We start from the raw sequence: 20,066 nt of genomic DNA on the forward strand, positions 1-20,066 counted from the left end.
GCTGTGATTATTATTTATTTTTTAATGGAAGCTTACATCCCAAGAATGCAGATCTGACATAGTAGAGCATGTAGATATACAGGGTGCGAGGGGAGGGGGTTTCTTATCTATTAAATTGCAAAATGGAGTGATCACCAAACCTTCAGATACATTACATGCTATGAGGTGGCTACTCCAGTCTTTCATTGAAATAGTTCTTTGTATTTGAATAGCATAGAGATGGGATGCCTGCCTCCCTAGTGAAGTCTTAGACACCCACAGCAGAAACAGTATTTAACTGTGACGCTAAAACCATCCTTTTATTTTAAACTTGCTTGTTACTGGTGGCCTTGTTCTGAGGCTCCAAGTGCCAAATCCAGCTGTGATCAAAGGAAAGCTTCTTTTGAAGGGCACAGTTATTCCCAATACACTAATCTAAATCAATAAATGAACTGCTAACTGAATCAGGTTATATATTCATTTCTCAGCAACACTGTAGGATAGCTTTAAATGGTTTATTGCTGTGGCTTCAAATGGCATCAATAGAATACATTGCCTGGAAGAATTTGAATGAGAAAGCAACATTTTCAGCCTGCTTTTTCCTTAAATACCCTCTCATTTGAGAAAACAAAATAGCTTGGCAATTGTATAGAAGCTTCAACCACCTGTGCTCTGCAATTCTAATTGTAGTTTATACAGTTCAGTTCTCCCACTGCTGGTTATGTCTGCCCTGTGGTTTCAGGAAAAGGAGAAAAAGTAGGAACCAAGCAGCTTAAAATATTTATTCTGGCATAAGGCCAACTGTGTGTGAGAGCACACATACAAGCATCACATGCAAAACCAGCCAATATCAAAGACAAGTAGTTAAATTATGAGGCTAATAAACTATAAAATATTACTTAAAGTTACAAAAAGAGAGCCTCCAGGTATAGAAAAAGACTGAGCAGTCATCACATAAATATATCACATGGTGTCTCATATTACCAATATCCATTCTTTCCATATAATGTTAATCATAAACTTAATTACTAATCCTACACTCAACACATTTACTAATACAAAAACCCCTTCTTGGGTCGGGTCCAGTTTTCTTGACTCTGCAGGATTAGTTGAGTCCAATGATAGACATTTTCCTTGGTGGGATCCTTAACCCTGCAGGAATCCCTCCAAATGCTAACCACAGTTATCAACCCCTTATCAAACTATTAAAGAGGACAAAGTAGATCATCATAGTCTCCACCTCTCATCATGACTTGTTAGAGAAAGAGAAAAAGGTGAGAGAGCTCCCAATGCTGGTTGAAGTATGCTGGGATAGTAGGGGACAACTTTAACCTTACAAATCTGGCATAAACACCTGGTAGGGGGGCAGTGGGGATGAGCGTGCTGCCTCTGCTCCCTGTCAAATCCCAATGCGTGGAAGAAGACTTTGTGATACAGGGAGCCATTTTCTTACACGTGGCATGTGAAGGTAAGCAGGATGGTGAGTGGTCTGGAAGTCAAGGCCTATGATTAATGGTTGAAGGAGATGGATATGTTTAGCTTGGAGAAGTGAAGATTAAGCAGAGGGGACTGCATGGTTGTAGCCCTCATATCTGAAGGGGTGTCATGCAGAAGGTGAAACAGACTTCTGCGTTACTTCCACTGGAACCAACGGGTAGTAACTGCAAGGAAGCAGATTTCAACTGAACTTTAGGAGAAACTCCCTAATGGTAAGAGGTGTTCAGCAGTGGCACAGGCTGCTTCAAAGGGTGGACTCTCCTTCACTGGAGGTATTTAAGCAGCGGCTGTCAGGTATGTTGTAGCTGAACACCCTGTATTGCAGATGATGCAATGACCAGGCAGACTAGATGACCACCTAGTCTATGATTCTATGCGTTGTTGTTTCTAAAAATCATCATCCATGATTTTCAACACTGGCATTCCGATTGTGAAATTCTTTGTATTGAATACAGCAACAGATGAACAATCAGAGAATGGTTGGTAGGTGTAGTCGTGGATCAAACATCGAAGCTCAAATGCAATACCAGTTTGGAGGGGTAAAGAGCTGTCACTGGGTACCCAGTCAGACTCTTTTCCTGCTGCTGGCATGATCACTCTCACATCCCTGCCAAGAAAGGAAGGGAGAAAGAGAGAAATAAGTGCGTAGCGTCCCAAAGCTCCACAAAGTTTCCCAGCTGACTGCTCCGGGTGCATTCACTCACTCAGACAGAGAAACTCCAGAGACTGGGGGTCATCAAAGCACATTGTGTTTGCTTGGGTGGAGAAACACTAGTGAGTGCAATGCTGAGTTCCATCTGTAGCACATTCTAAGACCCCCTTTACACACATAATTCTTTGGGTGTTTGTCGCTTCCTCTGCAGTTGCATACACACAGTCCTAGATATCTAATTACTTCAGCAAATGTGATTTGGCCTCCTGGAGGAGTGTTTACAAGCCACATAAATGACAGACCTTGCCAAGGGGATGAAAGTTGTTTGTGCAGTTTGTAAACAGACCTGGAAGCCAATCCACACGGGGAGAAGTGATATGCATAGTCGTCACTTTCCTTTTTTCCTTCTCAGTGTGCCTAGTGTGGTGGCAGCTGCCAGACCTGGGAGGGAAGGATACAAAAAGGAAGGAGGTTGCAGGAAGTGTAGAAAGGCAGGTTTACTTGATACACAGATGCCATCACAAGGATACGCTCTGCCAGCATTACCCTCAGCAAGGCAAGAGGCAAACTTTTATTTTATTTGCACAGAAAATGTGGCAGCAAGAGGAAAGATGTTGGTCAAAATTATCGGAGATCATGAGAGAAAAACAGGTAATCAGGTAGGACACAAATTGCATCCTCATCAATACAGCCTTTCATAGATGTTGCCTACAGGTTTTAAAATAGAACTTAGGAATCGTGAGAAATTAGCTTCTATGTAAAAGTGAAAATGGAAATTCTCATGAACCCTAATTCTATGTCTGGTATCGCTGGACCACTCACGCTATAACTGAGTAAAGCAGGCAGTGTTCCACTAGCTCCGTTGAGACCTACATTTAAAAAAAATAAAAAATTCACACTCCTCTAAACAGCTATTAGAAAAATAAAAAAGAAGGCTCAGCTTATTCTGTTAAATCCAAAAAGATGAGCTTCAAATTCTGTGGGACAATGAACAGACTATCTATTAAAAAGCCAAATGACAGCTTGGCCTGCTACCCAGAAACATCCGTCACCCAGGCACTTTCAGCTGGGATTTGGGCTGAATGACGTTTACTGTAGGTTAATAATTAGTTTTTAGCATAAGAGTCCAGTGTGGTCGTTCTCTCCCCAGGAGAGGAAAACAGGCTGAGCGATTTTTAGATTATATGTTCTGATAAGACACAGGCTCCTGACTCCCCATATGCAGTATAGGCCACCTGCTCTATGAAGCTGCCACAAGGGACCTCCTTGAAAAGGTTTAATAATAGTGCTCAAAGCCTGAGCTGAATTTACATCCTATATTGCAAAATAAAATCATGTAGACAAAATCCCATCAAAAGATACACACTAAAGCCAATCTCTATAAACAAATTTACACACACACACACACACACACACACACACACACTATAACGGGAGTGTTATAGTGGCTAACTGCACTGCAAAAATTATCAGCAAAACTGGATGCATAAAGCACATACATATATGTATTTAAGGGTCACCAACGTGCACCAGTATCTCCTGCAGTGCCTGCAAAAGGTCTCAGTAAATACCCCCTCAAAAATTCACAATACACGCAAGATTGATAGGAGCTGAGCAGGACAAGCAATTTGTATGGGCTTAGCCTACACTGAACATACCTCATCAAGCATGCCCACATTTCAGTGGATGCCAGGATTGTATACCCATTATCCCAACCATTAAGAATAGAGGAGAGTTGCAAAGGGCTTCTCTCTGTGAGTGTGATGAAAGCTGTGGATTCCCTGCAAAGAAGTCCTATCGTAAGGCAGATAGAGGGTTCTAAAAAGAGCTGGTTGAAAGCCGTATGTTCAACCAAGTCAAAGTTCAATTAAATCTGGGATGGGATTCATTTAATGAACTCCACCAGTGGAAGTCCTGTGCAAGGGCTTCTTGTTTGCACAACAGGGCGTTCCCTCCTTGCCCCAGCAACAACTTCTCATAACAAAAATGCAGCCTACTAAATATTTTTCTCAAATCTAACTGATGCTTAGGCCCACAAGCACAAGTGAATATAGCATGTTTCCTTGTTTATTCATATTCCATGACCCAAGACTAGTTTTTGTTTTTTCAAACATGTTTTTTAAAAGGTTTCAACAGATACTTCTTCTGTTTTAATCTGCTCAACAGAACAGAATGCATTTCCTTACTTCATACTAAATCTACCATAGGCATGCAATATTTTCGCCCAAAGCTTTATTAGCATACACACTGTACTCCATGTGACAACCATCCAGTTTGTTTTATTGCTAGCACTTTTCATCATGGATCTTATGGCTGCACCTCTTTTCAAATTAGGTTCACACCCAAATTTCTTTGGATAACACACATGGCATTAGAATTAGTTTCAGATATGGACACATTCAGAAAAGAATCTAGAATCTTTGGCAATCTGGAATCAATTAAATTGTTTACTAATCTAGCCTAGCTAAGCAAATGCTCCCTCTGGTTTTAAATTACTAATAGCCTGGAGTTTGGTGCAAAACTCTGGAACTCATGCAGTGTTGTCTATACATTCGGTATTCATATATACTTTTTGTTACAATTCTTTTTTTTTTTTAAATATTTTATTAAGGGTTTTCATGTTTTACAGTGTAAGTGTAATGCCTCGTATTTTTTTCCCCCATGTAACATTTTTACAAATCCATTTCATTTGTTGAGGCATTAGGGGGAGAAGAAAAAAGAAAAGAAAAAAAAAGAAAGGCGGGGTGGAGGGAGGGGAGATGGATGGGGGTGGGGTCGGGTAGCGGTGTTTCTATTATGTTTAATGTATGTAGTTTGGTGTCAGCGTGCTTGTGTTGTTCACTTGTGTTCCTTTGGTGGTGAGAGAGGTTGGGGTTGGCCTAGGATGTGATTGTTTGTTTGTGATTGGCTGTGGTGATCTTTGTTTTCATGTGTGAGTGAGGTGGGTGGGTGTTTTGGATCAGGTTAGCCATATTGATTTGTATGCTGTTGGTGGATTATTGTCATTGTCCTGTTGGGCTGTGTATGTGATAAAGGGGAGCCATACCGGGGTGAAGGTGTCTTCTTCTGTTTGTCCCCGTGTCAGTTTCAGTTTATTAGTTAATTTTTCTAGTAGGGCTGTTTCCCATGCTATTTGGTACCATTGGTCCATGCTTACTCCTGACAGGTCTCTCCAGTGTCTGGTTATGGTGTTTCTGGCTGCTGAAAGTAGGTGGGTTATGAATTCTTTGTGGTGTAAATGGGCATTGTTGTCTTGGAAGATGTTTAGTAGGGCCAATTCTGGGGTGAAGTCTAATTAGCATTTTTAGTAACTTGTAAGAGTTCCTAGTTGTTGGGGGTTTCCTTCGGAGGAAGGTTGCCCATGGGGTTGTAGGGTGGATATCTTTCAGGGATATACCTTTCATATTTAGATTGAGGTCCCCTCCTAGGATTGCTTCCCCTTCAGAGAAGGAGAGGAATTTGTTTAATGTCTTCTGGAAGAATTCTAATTGTTTCGCGTTTGGGGCATATATGGAGCCAATTGTCAGTTTGATTTTACCATCTAGTGTCCCTTTAGCGAAAATGAATCTGCCTTTTTTGTCCCTGAGGACGGTTGTGGCAGTGAAGTTCAGGTCTCTACTGAGTATTATGGCTACACCGCGAGCTTTCCCTGAGCCTCGTGCGACCCACTGCTGACTGAAGCGGGGGTCGCTCAGGAGTTTGCTGCCTTCGGGTGGGTTGTGTATTTCTTGTAGGAAGGTGATGTGTGGTTTCATGGTGTTTATGTATGAGGTGATGTGTTTTCTTTTGATGGGGTTTCCCAGCCCCCTCACGTTTAATGTAATTGCTTTTAGGTTAGCCATCTTGCTTATCTATTATGTGGGGCGATTCCCTGCCAACCCGTTCGGGTTGTCTTGTGTCTCTCTCTTCGTGTTGTTTAAAGAACCAGTGGGGTTGCGCTGACCTAGGGTGTGGTGGGTGGGGGGCTAATGGGATTAGATTAAGATTTGGGTTAAAGAGTACGGGGTAGGTTGTGGAGAGTTTCCTATATGTAGTCATATAGGTGTTTGTTTGGGGTATGTTGGGCCATCTGGCATTTAGCCGGTTGGTCCTAGGTCTCAGCTGGTGTGGAGGGCCGTGTTCAAGGACAGGCCATCCCCCCTGTTGTTTGCGAGAGGGGGAGATCAGTGAGACAGTGTGAAGTGACTTTGTAACGTCACTGTCAAGTATAAGGTTCATGAGCAATGTTGCCAATGTTATGAGCAACATTGTTGGTGTGTTGGGGTGTGGGTGTGGGTGCTGGTACGCTCTGGTGCCACCATAGTGCTGGTTGGGTATCAGATTTCAGCCTGATTGTGGGTTGTGTTATTGAGGTTGGAGGAGTTGTTTTTCCTTAGTATGGAGTATGGGAATGTTGAAGGTGTGGGTGGTGGGGAATGTGGTTGAGGTCGTCGGGACTGGTGTTGGGGTGGGGATTTCTGTGGGGGTGTGGGGCTGGGGGGATGTTGATGGTGTTAACTAAATCTATGTTTGGGGGGGGAGAGAGGGGGAACGGGGGGGGGGGGAAATCACCAGTCCTTCAGTTTGTGGTTTTTTCCTGGTTGCTTCATTCAGCTGCGGTTGTTGTTGTTGTAGGGTTGTCCATCTGCGATGAATTGGTTTGGTTAATCTTGGTCTGGTTTCTTGTGTCGTATGGCCGGCGGGGTGGTTCTGATCATGATGCTTGTCTGTATTGGTTTGCGTTGTTGTGCCGCTTCTGTTGTTTCTTTTTCTTCTGTACCGTCGTCCAGTTGTTTGCTGTTGTTTCCTCGTGGTTGGGGCCGTCACTTGGTGGGTTTGTCGGTTGCCATTCCGGTGGGAGGTCAAGTTCAAGGTTCTTTAGTAGTTGCAGGGCCTCAGGTATGTTGGTGGCCGTGTGTTGTGTTGTATTGGTTGTTACAATGAGACGGAAGGGGAAGCCCCATCGGTATTTGATCCCTGCTTGTTGGAGACGCTGGGTGCATGGGCGCAGGCTTTTCCTCCGGTTTAGGGTATCCTGAGATAGGTCCTGTAGGGCCAGAATGGGAGTTTCTCCATATCGAAGGTTGGTTGAGTTTCTGAGGTTGTTCCATACCTCTTCCTTCTTTTTGTTGCGCGTGAAGCATACAATGATGTCTCTTGGGGGGGTGCTGGGTTTTGGCATAGGTTTTAGGGCTCTGTGAGCCCTCTCCAAGTCATCTGCCTCAAGTTTCAGGCCTGGGATTGTGTTTTTCAGCCAGCGTACAATTAGGTCTGCTGGGCTTTTCTCCTCTGTTTTTTCAGGAAAGTTGCGGAAGCGGATGTTACAGCGTCTATTGCGATCTTCAAGGTCGGCTTGCTTAATTTTCATCTCTCTGTGTTCTGCTTCCATTTGGTTTACCAGTTCGTCCAGTTTCTTGTTCACACGTGCGTTCTCCTCCTGGTATTGCTCTATTATTCTTTCTTGCATTTGGTTCTTGTTCTCTAGAGCTTCAACTTTGGAGGTTAGATTGTTGATTAGTACCTGCATGGGAGCCATTGTGGCCTTCAGTGTTTCTTCTAATCGTGCTTCTAATCTTGCTTCCATTTCCCTCAGATCTCGTTTCGTTACTGGGTGGTCATCATCTTGAAGGGGAGTTACGGTATTAGCATTGTTTGCCATCTCCCTGGTTGGTGTCATCTCAGTCTCCCTAATGGTTTTGGTTTGAGGTTGGCTTGGCGTCCTCTTGGAGTAGGGCATGTGGTGGTTAGGAGTTGTGGCAGTGGTGATTCCTGGGTATTGTTGGGTTACTGGGCTGATCAGGCGTTGCTGGTGGCTTTTACAGAGCGTTTGGATTAGGTGGTCATTTGTGTCACTTCTAGCCTGTGTTTTAAGAACTTCTCTAGAGTTTCTGTGGTTGCCTCAGCGATGCCGCCAAAGCGGGGGGTGGGGGTGGGTGGGTGTAGAGATGGGTAGACTAATGGACAGACAGTTCATATAAAGGGGGGGTTAGCAGGTAGAGATGCAAGAGATTAGAGGGGTGGGGCCGGGGGAAATATGTGTTTAGGAGGGGGTTGTATATACCCAAAAGGGGTATTGGGGTCCAGTTAAGGTGGAAGTTGGGGTCAGAAACAGAGGCAGACAAATAGGCTTATATATAAAGGGTGGAGGGAGAAAAAGGAAGAAGAAGAAAGAAAGAAGAAGGGGGGAGACGGGGGGGAGGGGAGATTGGAGTAAAAGAGAAGAGAGAGAGAGAGACAAAAAGAGAGTTGAAAGAGAGAGGAGAGATAGTACAGTAATATCAGCGGTATTAGATTGCAGCAGTAGTTTTAGCTATAGCATGAGAGGGGCAAAGTATGATATGGTGATATGAATGTGTGTAAGTGTTTCCTTTAGGGGAAGGGGGGGATGGAGAGAGGGAGGAGGGAGAGAAAAGGAGAGGGGGAGGGGGAAGGGTGGGAAAAGGAAGGAGAAGAAAAGGGAGGGTGACCTGTGGCAATGGTGTGGGGGGAAAGTCTTATTTTAAAAGAGGGGGTGGGGGAAAGGGCTCCCCCCTCAAAAACAAACTGACGAACAGGCTAAAAAGGGGGAGTTGATTTTAAAAAATAAAGGGGATAGAAAGCAAAATTGGGGATGGAAAGTGAAAGGTGGGATAAAAGGAAAAACTAAGGGGGGGTGAAGGGAGAGAGAGAGAGAGAGAGAGGAGAGTGAAAAGGGAGAGAAAAATAAACGGGGGTAGTAATAGCAGTGATATGGAATAGCAGTGATATGGAGGAAATTCTTGTTTTAAAAGAGAGTGGTGGTCGTAGCTGGGGGAGAAAGATTCCCCCCCTCAAGAACAAGCTAACAAATAGAATAGAAAGGGCTTTAAAAGGGGGGGGGATTGTGTGTGTGTGTGTGTGTGTGTGTGTGTGTTTTAAAAAAACTGTTTCCCCCTAATTATTATTATTATTATTTGTTTGTAAAAAAAAAAAAAAAGTAAGGGTGGGTGCTGCAGCAGTGGCCCCTCTTTTAAAAAGAAAAATGATAAAAGTAGGTATATGGGGGGGGGAGAAAAAAGAATTATTATTATTTTTTTTAAAAAAGGGGGGAGGGGTTAAAAAGGATTTTTTTTAAAAAAAAAAGGGGGGGAAAGGGTAGTTTCTTCCTTTCTGCGATCTTTGTCATGCGGCTTTCCTCTGTTTTCCTTGCCGCTAGAGGGGCTGGAGGGGTAGGTTCCCGTCGGCTCAGCCACGTGTTTTTTCTGAGCCTTTTTGTGCTCACCTACCTCTCCTCTTCTTTCCCGTCGGCAGAAATGGGAGCAGCAGAGGTAAAGTTGGGGCTCCTTTTTCTTTCTTTCTTATTCTTCTTCTTTCCCCCTTTTCTTTTTCTCCCTCTCTGCGTTAGCTCCACTGTCCTCCTGGTTTTGGAGCTCCTCTCGGCTGTTTGGGGGGGGGGGTCGGGTGCCTTTCCGGCTCAATTAAGGTTGGGGGGCTCCTTTGATAGACGCCCCAGGCACCCCCAATTCCTCTCCGCTGGCAGTGCTGGCGGCAGCAGTCCTGGGTGTCCGGGAGTCGGCCAGACAGAGCCTTTTACTCTGGCTGGCTTCAGGAGCTCTTTTCTGCTGTTGCAGCTGCCATGTTGCCTCGCCGGAAGTCCCCTTTTTTGTTACAATTCTAAGTTACCATTCCAGAACTCTTAGAAACACAACCAGGGTAGAATTACATAATGTGCTTGTACAACCAATTTTTACAGAAGGGAATATTTTGTGTATACATTCCTTTTTACATTCACAGTACTTGAATATTTAATTATATTTCTATAGCACCCACATTGTACCAAAAAAGGGCCAATATCCTTTTCATCTATTTAGAATTTGAAAAGAGGGAAGTGAAGGCAACATAATAAAGGGCAGCAAATTAACCACCCTGAGATCTTCAGATGAAGGGTAGTATGCAAATTTAATAATAATAAATAAGATGGGAAAACTCAGACAAAATGTACACATGTATACACAGAATAACAACCATATGGGAAGGGGGGGAAAGCACAGTACAGGTTCGTATTTTAATGGTTACAGTGTTTGGAATTTTATTTCTGTACTGTACTATAATCTTTCTGAGTGTTTTCCTGGGGGTTTTCCATCATTTGGGGGTCAAACTTCTATGGTCAGGAATGAATTAGAAATTTCCCCACAGGAATCAATTGTAATTGTGGACTCGTTATGTGAACGCTCACCTAACAAATGATTTCTTGGGAATGCACTGAGTTCAGATAGCATGCATTCCATAGAAGAGGGCTACAAGTGAGAAAAGATGGAGAGTAGCAGAAGTGAAAATCTTTAACATACAAAGTAGGAACATAAAACTGAGGCCAAGAAACTGAGTTGGAGTGCAAAGAGGGGGGAAACAGGAGCAGGAGCATGAATACTTGTCATCAAAACTTCACATGGAATGTTCTGGGGCCTGTGGAGAGAAGCCAGAAGACAATGAGACTTTGCCAAAACAAAATGCAGAGTAAACCAGGTGAGCAGAGCAGCAGAATGCAAAACAAGACTGGAAAATGGGAAGATTGGGGAATAGCATGCTGCAGTAAATCAAGGTGAAAGAATGAAAGGGCACAATTCAATGGAGTTAAGCACTCTTAAAGAGCACTGGTTTTTCAGTGTGCTTCACCCATGTTCAACTGAAGCCAAAGGCTTTAGAAGTAGAAGGACAGAGAAAAAAGTGAAGATTAGAACTGTCTAGAGAAGAAGATACAGCTTGGATAAAAGACAAATAATAAAAATTAAAGATGGAGCTCCAAGTAGAAGATGTTGCAGTAACCTAATCTGGGAGGTTATCAGAGTATGAATAACCACATGCAGCCTCTGCTCAGAAGGGGCCACAGGTGGTGAATGTTGCTATGTGCTACTGACATCGCTTAGATCTCCAGTGGCAGAGCTGAAGGAAGCACAGCCCAATCCAAGAAAATGAAAAGCAAAAAAGGATGACCAGCCATAGCTACAGTTCAGTTGAGAGAGCACAAATCTGCTTTTAATCCATGCACAGTAGGAAAGGCATTTGCTTTGGCCACGTCTTACGTAAGTACTCCAGAATTCCTTCTTTAGGGGAACATTTATTGACATATATTTATATTCTGCGCTTCAATCTCAAAGGGTTCATAAAAGTGGCTAACGATTAAAACAAATAAACACATCTAACCATTGCATTTCAAACAGCAGAACAGAAACAAACACATAAAACCAGAGCCAGCAAGATCCTGTCTCAGATCAGAAGTTGGTAGGACTGGGGTGGGAGTGGGGAGTTGGTGGGACCTGAACATCTCCATGACGGTCTGAACTGTTTGGGGCATTAAAGATCAAGACTAACACCAAGTTATTTCAAAATGTTATGAGTCCTTAACTCATAACCGAGCTTCCTTAACATCCAAACACATGTAGAGTACAAGTAGTTGATTCTGCAAATATGTTATGCCCAAATGAGCAATTACCACAGTGAAGGGATGGTGAATTAGATGGGCAAGTTTTCTTATAGCCCAACATGGCTATCTTCTACTTTTTCTAGGAAAAGTTATGCTCTATCACTAGGAAGTATACCAGTGTCAAAATCCATGAGATGAGATTTGAGAGAGAGAGAGAGAGAGAGAGAGAGAGAGAGTTTGTGTGCACTATTTTCTACCATTCTTACCAAATAGCTTCAATATCTGTTTTCATACATGATTTGCAACCAATAAAGAGGAGAGGTGGACTTGGATTACAAAATTTGAAGAGATATGGTTGGCTTTAAGCAGAAAGGTGCAAACATAATTTTGAAGCAACATCTGAAAAAGTATACATTTCACTACACTTTGAGAAACCATCTCACTTTGCTACACAACATATACCGGCATAAATGCCAAAGATTAGATGATTACTTATGTTAATCAACCATCCCTGAGAACTGCAATAACTGTAAAAGCCAAATCCCTATGTAATTATTAAAAAAAAAAAAAAAAAAAAAACAGCACACATTCACTGAATTAAATACTACTAACACAGCTACTCTAACAGCTAGATTATAGCTCTCATAAACAGTGTGGGCAGAATAGCCTTCTCCCTCAGAGCAGTAGCCATTCAGTGGGCTCAACCTACTGATTAATGGGAGTAATTCAGGCTGATTAAGCAGGCATTTCATTGAAATAAGAAGCAAACATCTCCAGCTATTGAAAGGCTCTTCTGAGAAGTCTCAGAATCATAGAACTGTAGAGTTGGAAGGGCTTCCAAGGGCTATCTAGTCCACCCCCTGCAATGCAATGCAGGGCTGCAGGAATGGGACAGGAAGAGAGAATTGTTTCTGAACAGTCCACATTGAAGCAGAGATTTGCTAGAAAAGGATATCACAAGGCAAACCTTCAAGTAAAACTGAAGCTGTGGAGACCATAGTGCAGTGGTACCTCTGGTTACGAACGCTTTTGGTTATGAACGTGTCAGGTTACAAGCTCCGCTAACCTGGAAGCAGCTGCTCCTGGTTGCAAACTTTGCCCCAGGATGCGAACGGAAATCGCGTGCCAGAGGCGCGCATGCAGCAGGAAGCCCCATTAGCGAAAAAGCGCCTCAGGATAAGGACGGTTTCAGCTTAAGAACGGATATCCGGAACGAACTAAGTTTGTAATCAGAGGTACCACTGTACTGCTGGGAAAAGAGTACAAAATTCTGATAAAGAGCATATAAAATGGCAGAAATTCTAAACAGAAGAAACTCTTCAGCCAATCCATCAGAGAGCATCTGTCTTCCCCCCAAAATTAAAAAATGAATCACACTTAGTCAACATTTACATTCTTGAAACAGAAGGACAGCAATTGGATAGCACTGGAGAAGACTCTTTAACCCTCTTTACCATCATGATCATATGTAGGAAACAACTTTATGTAAATTAATTCTACTTAAATGCTTGAGGGGAGGATTTGTGTGAGCACTGAAATCCAAGCACAGATGAAATACTTAAATCCTTAGCATCCTTGGCAGAATCTTTTTATTGTCTCAGTGAAGCCATTAGCATGTGTTCCAGAAAACTCTGCACATCTCAATACCAGTATGAATTTATATTGTACTTGAGTGTCCACAGGGCGCTTCACATAATATCCAACAGCCCTAACAGCTATGTCAATATTATTATCCTGTTATTTGCTAAGGGTGAGAGGTAGTAACTTGCAAAAGGCTGCCTAATGCATTTTGGGCAAGGCCAAATTTGGAATGGAGATTTCTAGTATAGGGGTCAGTTTCATAGCAACTACTGTGCTATACAACCTCTTCTATATATCTTAGTAAATGAAAGTCTCCCATTACGCTGCTTTGGTTAAGTAATACTCTCTCTATCATTTGGTGCTCAGAATCCAGCTGTTGCTCCCCAAAGTGGCAAAAGTAAGTTTCTGCTTTTCCAACTCTGGCAAAAGCAAGTTTGCCTTGAATCTTTACAAGACTGAGCTTTATTCTGTAGGAAACCACAGCTGCGCTTGCTCAAAACAATTCACTTCAGCTCTTCATGATGCAATCAAAAAATGAAAATTTTAAAGAGCTACAATGGAATAAAGGAAAAGTACAGTAAGTTGCATTGTGAAAAATGACGCCAGTTCTAAAATCTGTTGTAGACTCAAGTGCCGAACGACTTTCTTGGCATGCTGACTTGTATGGAGATAAAAATCCCAGTAATGTAAAAAGCCTTTAGGTCAAATCCCATCCTCTCCATGGAAAAGAGGGGATCTCTATAAAAGTACAGTGGTACCTTGGGTTAAGTACTTAATTCGTTCCGGAGGTCCGTTCTTAACCTGAAACTGTTTTTAACCTGAAGCACCACTTTAGCTAATGGGGCCTCCTGCTGCCGCCACGCCGCAAGAGCATGATTTCTGTTCTCATCCTGAAGCAAACTTCTTAACCTGAAGCACTATTTCTGGGTTAGTGGAGTCTGTAACCTGAAGCGTCTGTAACCTGAGGTACCACTGTAGTTGGTTCACTACCATTCCCCTCTCTTTTCCCAGGGGACACCAACAGCCTTCATATACCGTATTTTTCGCCCTAGAGGACACACTTTTTCCCCTCCAAAAATGAAGGGGAAATCTGTGTGCGTCCTATGGGGCGAATACAGGCTTTTGCTGAAGCTTGGAGAGTGAGAGGGGTCGGTGCGCACCGACCCTTCTCGCTCTCCAGGCTTCAGGAAGCTATCAGCAAGCCTGGGGAGCCCGCAGGAGTTCCCGCAGGGCTTCCTAGGCGCCCCTCGCGCTGGGCAGACATCGGCCAGCCCCACAAGCTCAGGGGACAGCGGGGAGGCGCAGCGCCGCCATCCAGCTGTTCCCCGACCTGGTTTTTTTGGGGGGAAATAAAGGAAAACATTTTTTCCTTTATTTCCTCCCAAAAAAACTAGGTGCATCCTATGGGACGGAGCATCCTATGGGACGGAAAATACGGTATATGCTGTTTATATTCATGCATTCAGAGCGCTTTCCATCTACCTAGCACAAGTGTAAAGTTATTTTACAAGTTCAAACAAACCAAGACTTATGCAATGTATGGAGTGTTAAACTCAGACCACTTTGCTGTAATCTTTTGGCAAAGAGATCCTAAAATTAAAGAAGCTGCCTTGAACTTAATATTATCCTGTCTAAAAGGTGCTAGAATATGGTGACTTCCTACAGTTCTGGCAACAAGTCAACGGCAAGTATAATGAAGAGTAGAGAGCTTTTTAACAGAGGGAAAGTTTTGTCTGCTTCTTGAGGCATAGAGTTCTGATTTAACTGTTGTGCAAACCTCTTCACTAGTAAGTTCATTATTTTTGACCTACAGAGCAATCTAGAAACCAGGAACAACTGGTATCAGTGCCACCCTCTTAATAGTCAGATTCAATCTAAGGCAAACCTAGAAAAGAAAAAAAACTTGGGTTCAAGGTCCTTATGGAGCTTGTGTAGACATAAAATTACAGTATTTCTCTTGGGTGTTTCATCTGTCCTTGTGTCTGCATGTTGTTGTCTTAACTGCATCTTCTTGGTAGTCTTTCTATTTCAGGGAACGTAAGACATCTCTTGTCTAATATTACTTTTTAGATCTCATTCTAGGAGACAGCAGATCATAGTCTGAAGAAGCTACAGTTTTACCACTTTAAGGAACAACAACAAAAAAATCTAGTACAGAAACAAGGAGAGCACTATAGACAAACAAAAGCAAATCTAAAGGTGAGCGAACCCCCAAGACAGGCAACCATTATTAGCGTGTCGATAGCACACTTGTTAAAAATGTATATTTTAATTTTCTGTATTGCTAAAGGTCCCAATTTGCCCAGGGATCTAGCTAAGCTACCATTTTCTACCACGACAGAGTCTAATCTTTATTTAATGGATTTAGCATCTATCTTCACTAGAGTGGTCTCCAAGGGAAAGGGGAGGGAAGAATGAAGGGGCCTAGAAGAGACGATCAGAGCCCCCTCCCCTTCTCTTCATCCATCCGGCGCTCATGTTTGTGTTCAAAATTCAATTACCTCCTTATTGATACTTCACAGAGATATTTAAGCTGCAAACATGAAGCCCTGATTTCCCAGGGGGCCATGCCCCTCTCTATTTCACTGCTCTGCTTCCCCCTGGGTGAATTCCTGAGGCGTCCATATTAATAGGTAATCAGTCACAATTCATTTATTAAACAGCTAGCAAGGTTTATCAGCCTGTCCTGATTAGCCGGAAGAAGCCACTGAATTCCTAATTTATTTATGGAAATCTAAGTGTCTTTTTGAATTCCATTCAGGAGACAGGGTGCTAAGGGTATGGCAGGCTGAATTCTAACAGGGAAGCAGCAGGCAGCATGCGGCTCATCCTGAGAAATGCACTGCAACAGTGACCCTCAGCATGGTCAATGGATTAGGGTTAAGGAACCTTCTTGCATAAGATTCATTAGGTTACTCATCACTAACCAGGCATTATTACACTTATTAGGCGCTTAAGCCCAAATATCTAATAAACAAATTAGCTGGCAATTGCTCCTTACGTTGAGTTAAGAAACTCACTGCATCCTAAAGATGATCTTTTTAAAGAAGTATTTTTAAAAGTTTGCACACTTGCAGATTAAGAATGTGAAGCTAGTACAAGTGTTTTAAAAATGTTGTACAGGACTCCTCTAGAACAGGGCTTCCCAAACTTGGGTCTCTAGCTGCTTTTGGACAACAATTCCCATCATCCCTGACCACTGGTCCTGCTAGCTAGGGATGATTCGAGTTGTAGTCCAAGTTGGAGACCCAAATTTGGGAAACCCTAGTTTTAAAAATATTGTGTGCCATGTGGAACATAGGAAACTGTCACATACCAAGACCACTGGGTCCATCCTGCTTAGTACTGTCTATAGTTCATTGGCAACAGCTCTTCAGGGTTTCAGGTTTGATCCTGCTGGGCGTGGGGTGGGGGAATACTATTAAGGTATGTAGAAGAAGTATTAAATCCCCCAGGGAAAAGCAGAGTGCAGCAACTGAATTCCAGCAGTGAATGCAGCTTCCTATAGAAAGGTTACTGGCTCAAGAAATATATTCTATGGAGTTAAACTCCTATCACCACCTATCACCACCTCCTCTTATAATTATATCATGATCAGACACTTTTTGACCCTTCCATAGGTCAAAAATCATAGAACTTTAAATAACTTTTCAGAACTGTCTGCATTGGTGTTGCCAGATGTGCCATACTTTGTGCAACTTTCCTTATTTTAGGAAAGGTTGTTGCTGAATTCAAAACAGCTTGGTCTAATAGAAGTCAACCAGTGCCCAGATATCTACATGCTGCACAGAAAACGATGAATGTGTAACCATCAGTGCTAACTGGCAGTTATCTTGGGAGCTTTAAGTGGAACCAATCTGAAGTATTTGATCTTGCAGAACCAACATATAAATAAGACCTATTCTGCCAGCAGATGCACTTTTAGTGAACACAGCAGCGAAAGTTATTCAGAACAGGCACGATGTTTAAAACAACCAAGTCTGAGGCTACCACATTAAAGGTCTTATTTGTACAAACAGAAATTGATTTTAAAATTGATTTACTTAAACCAGAGCAAAATACTGAGAAAGCATGCTTGTATAAACCTAATTATATGGGTTGCATTTGACCTGAATATATATTGACAATACATGAACTATGATGATGCACATCTAAATTAGCTTTAAGAACACCCACAAATATAATTTCATAAGGTTTTTCACTTAACAAAAACTATAGAAAGTGTAGCGCTCTGTGTGTGGGGGGGAGGATAGATAATTTGCACGTGTATATTAATGAGGAACAGCACAAGCCCAGATGAGACCTGGGCTTTAGAGACCTTGCTAAGGAAACTTGGCAACCATAGGAAAGTAGCTGTTAACAGTGTACAGGTCATATAAGGAAAGAAGGAGGGGTTTATTCTGGTTGACATGCTGGAGCAATAGAATGCACTCCCTTCATTATCGCTGCCACCCCACAAGTAAACCTTGATAAATGTGGTCAAGATTGCTGATGCAGGCATCAGGTACACTAGGCAGAACAAAATGCCATGAGCCTCCTGAAGAATGCATGTAACTAATTGCTATTTGAGTGTGCTCATTAATTTTATATTACAATTAACAAATCCAAGCATATCTATAATGCATATACAATGAAAGATTATTACTAGGAGCAGCATGAGAAAATTAGCAGAAAAGATTGAAAATTTCTTCTCCATAGTGTCTCTTAGTAATTAATTTGGAACTTGATTGCTGTGACGTCAAAAACGAGACATTCCTACTTCTTTTTCTAAAGCTCATGCTGTCAGTACTTCAGCTAAGAATTCTTTTTTTTTTTATAATAATTTTTATTAACTTTCCAATTTTAAAACAAAGCAACAACAACATCATAAAAGCATCAACCAATACAAACAAACACACAAATATAGATTCTTAACCTCCTTTTCATAAGCCTCCTTTCTCGGACTTCCCCATACCTCACCCTTTTTGCATCCTTATTTTACAGTTTTTCAGCAACCCTTTTAGCCAATTAAATTTAAATTTATTAAATTTCTCAATTTCACCTTAAGTCATCAAACATTTTCAGCTGTAATTCTGCATCTTCCTTCCCCTTGACATTTTAACACTGATCAATATTATAACAGTTCTTAAGGTAAGCTTTAAACTTCTTCCAGTCTTCCTCCACCGTCTCTTTCTCTTGGTCGTACTTCAGCTAAGAATTCACACTTTGTAGCTATAATGTTCGCCATTCGCTTATCCACAGAAGTTCCAAGGAACCAAGAGCTCTCTCTCATTAAATACATATGGCACAAATCTGCTGAACAAGGCTGTTTCAGAGACATATGTAAGTGCAAAACATTTGTATCTTTAAAGCTGACTATATTCAATATTCTTTGTAATGATGTATCAACATATGAACATTCTTCCTACAGGCAGAAATATCAGTAGGGAGCTACATATGAAGTGGACCAAGATCTGTAAGCAAACTTTGCCACAGCTGCAATTCTAGTCCAACACTGTGCAATGTAATGCAGGGCCGCAGGAATGGGACAGGAGGAAAGAACTGTTTCTGAACTGTCTGCATTGAAGCAGGGGTTTTCTAGAAAAGGATATCACAAGCCAAATTTTCAAGTAAAACTGATCCTGTGGAGACTGCACTACTGCTTAGAAAAGAATACAAAATTCTGAAAAATAGTATAAAATGGCAGAAATTTTAAACAGAATAATTTCTTCAACATACCACAGGACTGGGCTGATGACACTCAAGGCTCTATTTTGTATTGATGTCAAAGACCTTGCCAACTCAGGAGAGAACCATTGAGGGCCCTACAGATGATCTCAGTGACTGAGCAGAGATATAAGGGTTTAGGTGGTCCTTAAAGAACCCTGCACCTAAGCTGTTCAGGGCTTTGTAAATTAATACAAGAACCTGGAACCTGGCTGAGTAGTAGACGGGCAGCCAGATATTAGCATCACATGCTGTCAGCCAGAGGCCTCCAGCAGCAACCCAACAGCCACATTGTGCACTAGCTTTAGTTTCTGAAGCAGGACCAAGGGTAGCCCCACAACGAGCACGGTGCAGTAATCCAGCCTTCAACTTACCAACACATGGACTACAGTGGTCAGGCTACCTCTGTCCAGCAATGGCTATAGCTAGTGAACCAGATAAAGCCAGTAAAAGGCCCGCAAGGCCATTTTGGCTAAGCCACATGCACCTTCACCATATCTAATGTTATACTATATTATGTCAGTTGTAGGGCAGGTAGATGTGGCTGGGTGAAAGAAAGGTTGCAAGCCCAAACCATCAGCTGATCATCACATGGGCAAAAACATGTCACCTGACATCTTTGACACCAGCTGCTGGTCAAACTTTGCCTATTGTGGGTGGTAAGGATCCGGCCTACCCCCATATGCTGATGCCAATGAACAAACTAACTGCATCACTGCGTGTGACCCTTCTTTCCACTAGAGTTCAGCTGAACTTAGAAAAGAGAAGGATCCATGTTACTGTATGCTCCACCCACTGCAACTTGACCGACAGATGAGGACAAGCAACAGGGGTGCTAAGGACTATTGCAATTATCGCTAATTGAAAACTTTTTGTGGAAGGGGGGATTATTGGGTTGTCTTTGTTTTTATTATGTATATTTCTGTTTTTCATATTGTGATTTTATGTTGTGAACTGCCCTGAGGTCTACAGGTATAGGGCAGCATACACATTTTAATTATTATTATTATTATTATTATTATTATTATTATTATTAATAGGACTACAAGGACAGTAGAGTCCTGCAAACCTTTCACAGTACCACTCACTCTAAAAGATATAAATCCACCAGATTACCAAGAAAATGAGAAACATTTTAAGTCCACTTTTAAGTGTAGTTATGGGAGCAGAGCAATTAAAAATCACTTTTGAGCCGTTCACAGGCCTGCACCAGCCACAAGTGCTTGCTAGCATTAAACATGGTGCAGAGTCCCCAGAGAGCTATCACACTTCAATTACTATCACTAACATTAG

General features: G+C 42.2%; 1 protein-coding gene across 3 annotated transcripts in view; it reads right to left on the reverse strand.

The window, feature by feature from the left end:
* LIN52 (lin-52 DREAM MuvB core complex component) overlaps window positions 1–20,066 on the reverse strand; it is a 43,176-nt gene that overhangs the window by 8,639 nt on the left and 14,471 nt on the right. The gene's annotated exons all lie outside the window — the stretch shown is intronic.

Source organism: Podarcis cretensis, assembly GCF_951804945.1.
Source record: "Podarcis cretensis genome assembly, chromosome: 1".
NCBI classification, from domain to species: Eukaryota; Metazoa; Chordata; class Lepidosauria; order Squamata; family Lacertidae; genus Podarcis; species Podarcis cretensis.